This window comes from Papio anubis, chromosome 12 (genome assembly GCF_008728515.1).
Source record: "Papio anubis isolate 15944 chromosome 12, Panubis1.0, whole genome shotgun sequence".
Classification (NCBI taxonomy): Eukaryota; Metazoa; Chordata; class Mammalia; order Primates; family Cercopithecidae; genus Papio; species Papio anubis.
Window position 1 is genome coordinate 11,425,068 of NC_044987.1, and position 10,876 is coordinate 11,435,943.

General features: G+C 44.3%; 2 long non-coding RNA genes across 2 annotated transcripts; one reads left to right on the forward strand and one right to left on the reverse strand.

The window, feature by feature from the left end:
* Positions 1-696: 696 nt before the first annotated feature.
* Positions 697-6,779, reverse strand: LOC110741295. The gene is made up of 4 exons (XR_002517262.2): positions 6,710-6,779; positions 5,777-5,838; positions 3,219-3,297; positions 697-1,191 (listed from the first exon to the last, which is right to left on the reverse strand). It is a non-coding gene; the product is annotated as an uncharacterized LOC110741295 (long non-coding RNA).
* Positions 6,780-6,880: 101 nt separating this feature from the next.
* On the forward strand, positions 6,881-7,706 carry LOC108582068. Its single transcript, XR_001895236.3, has 2 exons — positions 6,881-7,084; positions 7,234-7,706. It is a non-coding gene; the product is annotated as an uncharacterized LOC108582068 (long non-coding RNA).
* Positions 7,707-10,876: the final 3,170 nt, after the last annotated feature.

The following is a 10,876-nucleotide window of genomic DNA, read 5'->3' on the forward strand; positions in this document are numbered from 1 at the left end:
CATAAAGGGAATCAGTAGGATGAGAAAGCTGAGGCCCAGAGCAATTGAGGAAGCAGGGTTTTTATAGCCCGTAGGGAAAGGCGCACCACAGGAAGTTTTTTAAAGTCAGGGACAAATCTAGTTAATGTTCCACAGGACAATAAAGTATAGATTACCCTTGCTAATGGACAGAAATCATTTGCTTCCCTACCGGATCCATATCTACAAGTTAACAGGCAACTTCACAGAGCTGAGCCCTTAATTGCAAATAACAAGGTCAGTTGGGATATTTATTATCCTAGAGACAAAATCAGCTACACAATTTGCTGGACCCAGTGCAAAAAAAATTCAGAGGCCTTTGTTCAAAAATTATGAAAAATTTAGGCCAGGCATGGTGGCTCATGCCTGTAATTCCAGCACTTTGGGAGGCTTTGGCAGGCAGATCACTTGAGGTCAGGAGTTCAAGATTACTGGTGAAACCCCATCTCTACTAAAAATACAAAAATTAACTGGGCGTGGTGGCAGATGCCTGTAACCCCAGGTACTTGGGAGGCTGAGGCAGGAGAATCACTTGAACCTGGGAGGCCGAGGTTGCAGTGAGCCAAAATGATGCTACTGAACTCCAGCCTGGAAGACAGGAGTGAAACTCCGTCTCAAAAAAAAAAAAAAAAAAATTAGAATTTCAAGACAGCAACAGCTGAGCATTAAACAAATTAGGCCCCCCCTAAACTCAGCGTTCTGAGTTTAGGATCATTGTGCCACAGGTTGCATGCCCAAGAAGCTGACTTTGCCTACAGAACTAAATAATCGTTAGAAGAGTTTTTAAACAGTGCCCCAGTGTGACATTTAGAGGACATGCAGTCACTCTCCCCCTTTATTTCCAAGTTTTGGATAATTTTTCTTTACAGAGTCAAAAGAACCACTTCCTAGTTGTGTGGTTTTGGGTAAGTTACTTAACATCTGCAATGCTCCATCACTTGGCTGGTAGATGAGAATTATAAATAATCCTTGCCCTGTATAATTCACGGGGTTTTAATGATTACTAAATAAGACAGGCATTTGACAGTTTTGTGCAATAAGTTTTATACAAACCTTTACAAATACTTTGTATCAGCACGTAGTTTTGGCATCCCAGCCTGGTATTCTTATAGATTCTCTTTGGAGAGTCAGTTCTCCTAGCTTAGTCGGAGAAACCTTCCTGGGAAAAATGACCTCCGATTTCATTGTAAAGAGAAGAAACATGATATGGTTGTCAGGAGGTGAGAGCTTGTCTCAAACATAAGTGACTGTTTGGACAAAAGCTTGGAGAAAGAAAGGGTGAGCCCATCCCAGGAGACCACGAAATAGCCAGCCTCAGGGTCTGACAGGAAATGGGAGACCAGTCAGGTGGGCAGAGAGTGCAGAACCCTAAGAACTCATCTACCCCAGGGGACATCGGGCAGCTCCCGTCACATTCTCCCCAAATGCTCCTAATGACAGAAGAAAGAAAATACCTCTTTCAATAGGTCACTAGAATTGGGACACTTCTTTAAATTCTTGTGTTTATCTTCATAAGTTCATTAAAATTTTATATTCTATTTCATCATATACTCACAATTATTTTAATACTAAATATAGCAATCCCCCCTGAAAAAAGAGTCTCTGGTAAAATTGAATCCCATCAAGGTGTTCCGTAATTCTTTTGTGGTTCCCCTAATCCAAGAGGCTGAAGTATCCCAATCTGAAAAGCACTGTTCTATGGCATTGCTCATGACACCTCGATGATAAAGGCACCAAAAGGTCCACACTTGGCTGAGGCCCTTTTGGCACTTTAGGGACCGGGAATCCTTGGATGAGGATCAAAAGAAGACATGCCTTGAGCAGAGATTCCACTCCCCAGCCACGGTCATGCCCAGACTTCTCGGCAGCCGTTTCCCTTTGCATACACTCCCACCCAAGTGCCTTCCACCTCACCTCTTCTTGACTGGCTTAAGGATATTTATGACTACTTGAGTTTTTCCAAAATTCCTTCACCCTCCTTCGTTTGCCCCTCTAGTTTTTCTACTCCATAATTGGGCATGGAAGTGGAGCAGAATAAACCGGGCAGAGAAAGGGGAAGGGGAGCTGCAGACTCAGAACAGAGGGATTTCCAAGAGAAGGGGGGATGGGGAGCCAGAGCAGTTTCCACAATCTGTGACTTGCAGACCACCCAGACTCCAAGCCTCCCAGCTCTGACGATAGCGCCTACCTACTGCACTAAGCCCCTTGAACTGTGCACATATTTCTGCTCTCTAGAGCTTTACCCCCCCCCCCAACAGATTAGAATATTATTTGTTTATCATTAGGATCAGGCTGCTGGATGCAGAGCATACTCTAGGAAGCACAGATCGCAGCCCTTTTATTTTTAACTGATCCGGGGATGGGCTTCTTTGCATTGCCCTTTGTTAAAGTCTGCATATGTTGCACAGATACTTGGTGACAATTTTAAGGGGCAAAATAAATGACTGCTTCTTTGTGTTTAAAAGAGGAATTAAGCTGGGCGTAGTAGCTCATGCCTGAAATCCCAAAATTTTCTGTTGTTGAGGAGGGAGGATTACTTGAGTCCAGGAGTTTAAGGCTAGTCTGGGCAACATAGAGAAATCCCCATCTTTAAATTTTAAAATAATAATAATAAATAAAATTGGAATTAAAGGTAAACTGATGAGTCTTCCTTAATCCCTTCTTCCCATCTTCAGAGCTTATTTTTATTGCCAGCAAAGGGGCTGCTGGACTGGAAAATAGGAGCTTAGAATGGCCAGTCTGATATTTTCTCCTGATTTGCTTCAGAATGATGGAGGTTGAGGAGGGGGTTCCGGATAAAGATGGAGCAGATGAAACTGATCAGCCTGGCATAGATAATTGTCAAAGTTAGGAGTTGAAACACAGAGGTTTCACTGTCCTATTTCATTTTAGGTTTAAAATTTTTTTTAAAGTTTTTTTAAATTCCTGCTGTAGCTTATATTCTCTCTGAAAACAGAGGCAGTGTGAGAGAATCGCGACACAGCAGGATGCATGGGGCTGGTGCCCAGCTTTCTTTGGCTCTGCTCTGTCCTTTGCCCATGACCAGAGCTTCACCATCACCTCTCTGCAGAAGGCTCCATGCCGGAGACTCTTGCCTTTACCTCTCTGCCCAACTCCTGCCAGACTGGGGCCCACATAGTTCTTTCTTCTCCGACTCCAAAAAAAGTAAAGGAAGAAAACCAGGACCACTAGATTCTCACCTATGGGATTGGCCTTGCAGTCAGTAGTCAGGACCAGTTCTGAGCAGACAAAAGCTACTCTTCCCTGCTAGACGAATGGCTAAGACCAGAAGGAGAAGAGAAACTTTAAAAACAGATGTCCAGGCTCTACCCAAGATATGATGAAGCCGACTTGGGGTGGGGAGAAACGATGTGTCATTTTGAGACTCCCCTTGAGACTGCTGCATTGCCAGGTTTGGGAGCCCCTGCAGCAGACCCGTGCTCAGTCTCGGGTTGCTAAGGCAGCCAGTCTGACCTCGAAGAACATCTCCACTCTAAAAGTTTGGTTCAAACTGCTGTTCCACCTCAGACACCCACTATGGCCTGGTTGGTCTCAAACTCTTGACCTCAAGTGATCCGCCTACCTCGGCCTCCCAAAGTGTTTGGATTACAGGCGTGAGCCACTGCACCCAGTTGAGATTGCCTTTGAGAAGAGAATTGGATGGTTGGGGATGGAGAGGAGGCAGAGCTCTGTTCACTGTGCCTGGCCAGAACCATAATTCTTCTTGTCATCCTGGCTTAAAATCAAAGTCACGATTGACCTCTCTCTATCCTCCACCATCTCCTATGCCCCTCTCTAATCAATCAAAAAAATCTCTTTACTCTCTATTCAAAAATTTACCTTTGTCATCTCTTTCTTCTAGACACCTGGCCTCTTTACCTCTCACCTAGAATACTGAAAGCCTTACAGATAAACTTTCCATCTCCAGTTCCTCCCCAGCCTTTCTCTCCACCCTCCCCCAACTCTCCTTCCCCCACTTCCAATCCCGTTCCTTTCCTTCAGGTGTTTACAGGTAAATCCAATCCATCTTCCTTTGACTGTGTTGCTCCCCATGTCAAAAACCCTTAATAACTTCTTTGTCTACTGGGCTTCCATCCCCTTCTTACTTTTGAGCAGAAATTGTACCTATCCTTCAATGCCCCAATTTCAACGTCACCTTCTCCATGAAGACTTCCATGGTCACTCCTGACAGATGTGACCTTGTGCTCCTGGACCCCAAGATGAATGTACTTGTCTTATGACAGTTCTCCCACTCGTTCTTACTGAAGTTATTGATTATGTTCATAACTCCCTTACCTTCCCATAAGTGTCATTAGGGTATGTAATTTTATTATTTTTTTTATTTTTATTTTTTGAGACGGAGTCTCACTGTGTCTCCCAGGCTAGAGTGCAGTGGCGCGATCTCGGCTCACTGCAAGCTCCGCCCCCCGGGTTCACGCCATTCTCCCGCCTCAGCCTCCCAAGTAGCTGGGACTAAAGGCGCCCGCTACCGCGCCCGGCTAGTTTTTTGTATTTTTAGTAGAGACGGGGTTTCACCATGTTAGCCAGGATAGTCTCGATCTCCTGACCTTGTGATCCACCCGCCTCGGCCTCCCAAAGTGCTGGTATTACAGGCTTGAGCCACCGCGCCCGGCCCAATGCCCCAATTTCAACGTCACCTTCTCCATGAAGACTTCCATGGTCACTCCTGACAGATGTGACCTCGTGCTCCTGGACCCCAAGATGAATGTACTTGTCTTATGACAGTTCTCCCACTCGTTCTTACTGAAGTTATTGATTATGTTCATAACTCCCTTACCAGACCATAAGTGTCATTAGGGTATGTTTCTTTATTCTTTTTTTTTTTTTTTTTTTGAGACACAGTCTCACTCTGTCACCCAGGCTGGAGTGCAGTGGCATGATCTTGACTCACCACAACCTCTGTCTCCCGGGTTCAAGCAATTCTCGTGCCTCAGCCTCCCAAGTAGCTGAGATTACAGGCATGCACCACCATATCTGGCTAATTTTTGTATTTTTTGTAGAGAAGGAGTTTTGCCATGGTGGCCAGGTTGGTCTCAAACTCCTGGCTTTAAATGATCCACTCACCTTGCCTTCCAAAATGCTAGGATTACAGGCATGAGCCACCACGGCCAGCCAAGTATGGTTCTTTACTCTTCGTTACATCCTCTACTGTGTCTAGCCTAATGCTTTGCACTAAAGAAGCTGCTCAAAAGCTGTAAGTGTTGACAAACTGAGTTAATGAAGACACTGTCTTTTTGTTTTTGTGTTTTTAATTGTCTTACTCTGTCATCCAGGCTGGAGTGCAGTGGTGTGATCTCAGCTCACTGCAGCCATGATCTCCCGGGCTCAAACGATCCTCCTATCACTTCAGCTTTACGAGTAGCTGGGACTACAAGCGCACGCCACCATGCATGGTTAATTTTGTTTTTTGTAGAGACTGGGTCTCACTATGTTGCCCAGGCTAGTTTCAAACTCCTGAGCTCAAGAGATCCTCCCACCTCAGTCACCCAAAATGCAGGGATTACAGGTATGACCCACCACCCACAGCATGAAGAAATTGATAATAGATTATACTCAAGAGAGGAAGGTTGATTGGCACCTGTCACAGCCTTGCTCATTCTTAAATATCAAAATAGTTCCATTCTGGTTGGGAAGTTTAGCTGCTACCCTGGGCCGAGAGTGGCCCCTCAGCTGCCCTGGATCCTCCTCTGAGAGCCCCTGGACCCCTTGTCTGATCCAGCACCTCAAGAGATAATACCTGACACAGCAGAAACTCTTGAGAATGTCATTGATGGCTCCACAGTAATTTCAATATGACCCCTGGGGAAAAGCAACATCGTAATCAAATAGAGTTAACAAAGTAGACTTTATACAGGATACTCTACTCACCTATGCACAAAAAGAAATAGAAAAATAGATACGGTTCCTGCACATTCCAGAACATTCCAGTAGCTAGAGGACATATGAATGTCTGTGTGTGATTACTACTGAAATGTGGGTTGCTATCATTATTAGTAGTAATAATAACAAGAATAACCAGCATTTACTAATGCAATTTTCACAAGAACTCTTGGAAGCAACTGTTATTACCTCATTTTATAAGTGAAGAAGGAACCTGAGGACCAGAGAGGTCATACTGTACCCAAGTTCCCACAGGAAGAACACAGCCATCTGAGTTCACAGAGCTTCTTGTCTATTTCATACTGCTTCTGTCCCAGACAGCAGTGACACTGTGCACCTCAGAAGGAAGGTAAAAGCAGAGAGAGAGAGAGAGATTGAGAAATTAGGGGAGGGAAGGAAAGGGAAAGAAGCAAAGAAGAAAGAAAGGAAGGGAGGAAGGAAGGGAGGGAGGGAGGGAAAAGAGGGGAGGTAGGAAAAAAACAAACTTACAAGCAACAAGCATGGACATTTTGAGGACTTCATGGGTCTTTGAGCCCCCACACATCGTATTAAACATATTAAAATACACTCAATCCCATTATTTTTTAACTATAAAAATACTGCAGTATTTTTTATAATTTTACTTTTGAAATTTGGCCCAACAATGATTTCTCGGCAATCACTGTGCATAATCAGGAATTCTTGCAATGAGAAAAAACTCGCCTGTAAATTGTTGTCAAATGTGTAAAAATCTTGTAACAATCAACGTAACCATTAATGAACATGACATCACATGTCTTTGTAGACCTACTTCTTAGCAAGTGAGGTGCTTGTTCATTTCAGTTTAGTTCTTTCACATTTTTAGATCTTGAACTCAATCCCTAGAGATAAACAGTCCTGGTTGCCAGGGTTCGAATAGGTCAGAAGGGCACAATGATGACTTCACAGGGATGCTTGAGGTTACCATGGAAATGCTGTCGGCTCCCTCTCCCCAAGTCATCTTCACACATCTTCATGTGGGAAGCAGGCATTTGCTTCCATGATGGAGTTGACTCCATCTCCCAAAAGGCCTCCTCTGGAAATTCCCTCCCTGTGTTAGATCTGGCAGAGCCACTGGGAGACAGAGCAGCAGAGGGACCCGAGTGACACTAGGTGAGAAGCTGTGCGGCCAGACGACTTGAGCCTGGTGAGCTCCCTGCCTCACCCATCCCTGGGCCCAGAGGGAGAGACACAGAGTGGTTACCAGTGAACACTGTTTACTGGGCCAACCTGAGCGCATTCCGAGCCCAGGCTGCAGTCAAAGACGACACTAAACAGTCTTCCTTTGCTTTTCAGGTTGCTATGACAGCCAGGAATTTGCAAACCAAACCAGACCTGGAGAAGGAGTCTGTCCTTGGCCCAAAAAGTCTGCAGTTCCAAATGGTTCTGCTCAAGGTCCCTGTTGTCTTCTTTGACACCTGCCAGATGGAAGAACCTCTAAACCTGGGATTTGGAAATGACCCAACAGAAAGGCTATTTCCAAGCTGGCTGAAGCTGTGTTCAACGGAATTGAGGTGTGATAGAAGGAACTTCTTGGCAAGAAAAACTGGAAAATATTACAATAGGTCCCAGAGAGAACCTCATTATCTTCTCGAAAAAATTTTTATATTTGTTTAGTGTTCCGTGGTTTGCTAAGCACATTCACATAAATTATCTAATTGGATCTTCACATCCGCCCGGTGAAGGAGTAAAAATAGATATCATAATACTTGACCAAAGACAAGGAAAATGAAGTTCAATAAAAACAAGATCAAACAGCCAACAAGTAACAGAGCTGAGATTCGAATCTTGGTTTTCTGACTGTAAATGTAGCTCTTTTAATTCTATTATGATAATCCCCCAAAATATAAAAGAGATCACATCTGAGCTGGACAGCTTAGAAACAGGTTTTTTTCTAAAATAAAGTGATGTTGTAGATAATTTTTTTGTGGTAAAATACACATGATGTAAAATTTACCACTTTAATCGTTTTTTTGTTTTTTTTTTTGAGACGGAGTCACACTCTGTCGCCCAGGGTAGAGTGCAATGGTGTAATCTCAGCTCACTGCTACGTCCGCCTCCCAGGTTCAAGCAATTCTCTGCCTCAGCCTCCCCAGTAGCTGGAATTACAGGTACGCACCATACCCTGCTAATTTTTGTATTTTTAGTAAGACGGGGTTTCACCATGTTGGCCAGGCTGGTCTCGAACTCCTGACCTCGTAATCTGCCCGCCTCAACCTCCCAAAGTGCTGGGATTATAGGTGTGAGCCACCATACCCAGTCGCACTTTAATCATTTTTGAATGTACAGTTGACAGTCATCAAGTACATTCATTATCGTGCAACTGTCACCACCATCTCTCTAGAACTTCTTCATCTTCTCAAACTGAAATTCTGTACTCTTTAAATAATAACTCCCCAAGCCCCTCCTCTCAGCCCCTGGAAACCATCATTCTACTCTATGAATTTGACCACTCTAGGTAACTCATATAAGTGGAATTACACAGTATTTGGCCTTTTGTGACTGGCTCATGTCACTTAGTAGAACGTCTTCAAAGTTCAGCCATGTTGTAGCGTGTATCATAATTGTCTTCCTTTTTAAGGCTGAGAATATCCAATTGTAAAGATATACCACACGTTGGCTATTCATTTATCAGTATATGGCCACTTGGGGTTGCCTCCACCTTTTGGCTATTGAGAATAATGCTGCAATAAACATAGATGTACGAATATTTCTTTGGGACCCTGATTTCAATTCTTTTGGGTATATACCAAGATATAGAGTTGTTGACTCATACAGTAATTCTATTTTTACTATTTTAAGAAATTCCTATACTACTGTTTTTCATAGTGCCTATACCTTCTACATTTCCACCAAAGGTACACAAGGGTCCTAGATTTTCCACAGCCTTGCTAACATTTGTTACTCTCTCTCTTTCTCTCTCTATATATATGCAATCCTGGTGGGTATATAAATGAATGTTTTTTAAACATGAGGTTATCCAAGTTGGTTCATTCAGCTCAGTTAGAAAATAGTCCTAGTGGGCCGGGCATGGTGGCTCACACCTGTAATCCCAGCAGGTTGGGAGGCCAAGGCCAGTGGATCACCTAAGGTCAGGAGTTCAACACCAGCCTGACCAACATGGTAAAACCCCGTTTCTACTAAAAATACAGAACAAAAAAATTAGCCAGGTGTGGTGGTGTGCACTTGTAGTCCCAGCTACTTGGGAGGCTGAGACAGAATTGCTTGAATCCAGGAGGTGGAGGTTGCCGATATCATGCCACTGCACTCCAGCCTGGGCGACAGAGTGAGACTCTGTCAAAGAAACAAAGAAGGGAAGGAAGGAAGGAAAGAAGGAAGGAAGGAAGGAAGGAAAGAAGGAAGGAAGGAAGGAAAGAAGGAAGGGAGGGAAAGAAAAGAAAATAGTCGTAGTGAAACCAGGTTAGCTTCTACTTGACATGCCAGCCCCAACCCCAGCCACGAATCTCACCGAAGCATTCCACTCGTCTCCAGAGAAAGTACTCAGATAACTGGAGCATATCCATGACTTGCTTTTAGGGATAATGAACTCAAAGTACATATCCTACTCATAGGAATTTCATGTCTTCAATATGAGCAAGAATTCATCATACAGATTCATGTTACATAAAGGCATCTCCCACCACATCTGGAGGGTAGGTGTGCGAGTCTACGTGGGTGAAGATGAGTGAGTGTTCCAAGAAGGATTACATAGCTGAGAGGATCAGCAGGTTCTCTTCTCAAACAATTCAAACTTTGGGAAGTTCCTTTGTGTCTATGAGGTGGCTTCTTTATCTTTATCCATCTCTGCTCACTTCAGAGGCATGAATTAGACTGTATCTTTAAAGGGCTTCAGAAGATGGTGCTTTGTGATTAAGGGGCGGGATGATATCTGATCATCTCCAGAGTTATTACATCACCTGGCAAGAATCATCAGATTCCCCATAATGCAGTTTGGAAGAGTGAAGGAGCTCAGGGCATCTGCGACTGGGACTGGCAATCACGTCCGAATCTCTCAGCCTTGGGTGTTCAAGTCCTATCAACCTCAAATGCCCCCTCCTCCGTGAAGCAGTCCCTGATCGCTACACAGGAAGAAATAGTTACCCTTGAAATTCAACAGCTCTTCATCTCTGCCTTTATCAGGGCAATGACTGTGTTTTGTCTTAGATTTATGGTTATTTAAGAGTGCATTATATATCCTAAGAAAATTAGCCCTTTAGGGACTAAATCCAGTTCTGGTTTGCACGGAGTATAAAGCAAATATTTCTCCTAAGCTCCCTAGCAGACTTCTCTTATCCACTGATAAGACTGCTTGGCTAGAGTCCTGTCACATGGCCTTCCCTGGGGGCAAGGAGGCCTGGAAAGCAGATGTCTGACCTTTTAGCTTCTATGGTGGAGGTAGGCAAGAGAGGGTATTAGGAACGGGGCTGCGTGAGCCAGTCAACAGTGTCTTTCGGACCTGTCCTTGTGCTGGGCACATCCTCCGGGAAGTCAGGGGAGAGGCCCCACCACGAGTCTTGGGCCCAGCTCCTGTTCCCTCTGTGTCTGCTCTGTCTGTCATGGAGCTCCACACCAGTTTGAAATGGATTGATTCTCTACAACACGGCGTACAGAGAAGCATGACCGACTCAAGTCAGGTCCTGCCAGTTCCTGCAAGCTACACTCCTTTATCATGCTTACCTCACATTCATAAAGAACTTAAGTTGACAAAGCACTAGCTTCCCTATTTTCTCCAGATACATAACTGAGACCTAACATACATAACGTACATTCATAACAGAACCTCATACAGAGAGGTTCATCGTTTATTCAAGTTGACTCAGTAGGTGACAGTACGGGAGAGGCTGCATCCTGGTCTCCTGACGTCGCCCCTCATGCTCTATCCAGCATCCTCCACTGAGTCTTGGATACTGGTTTCAGGCCATGGCTGGCATATCCCCCA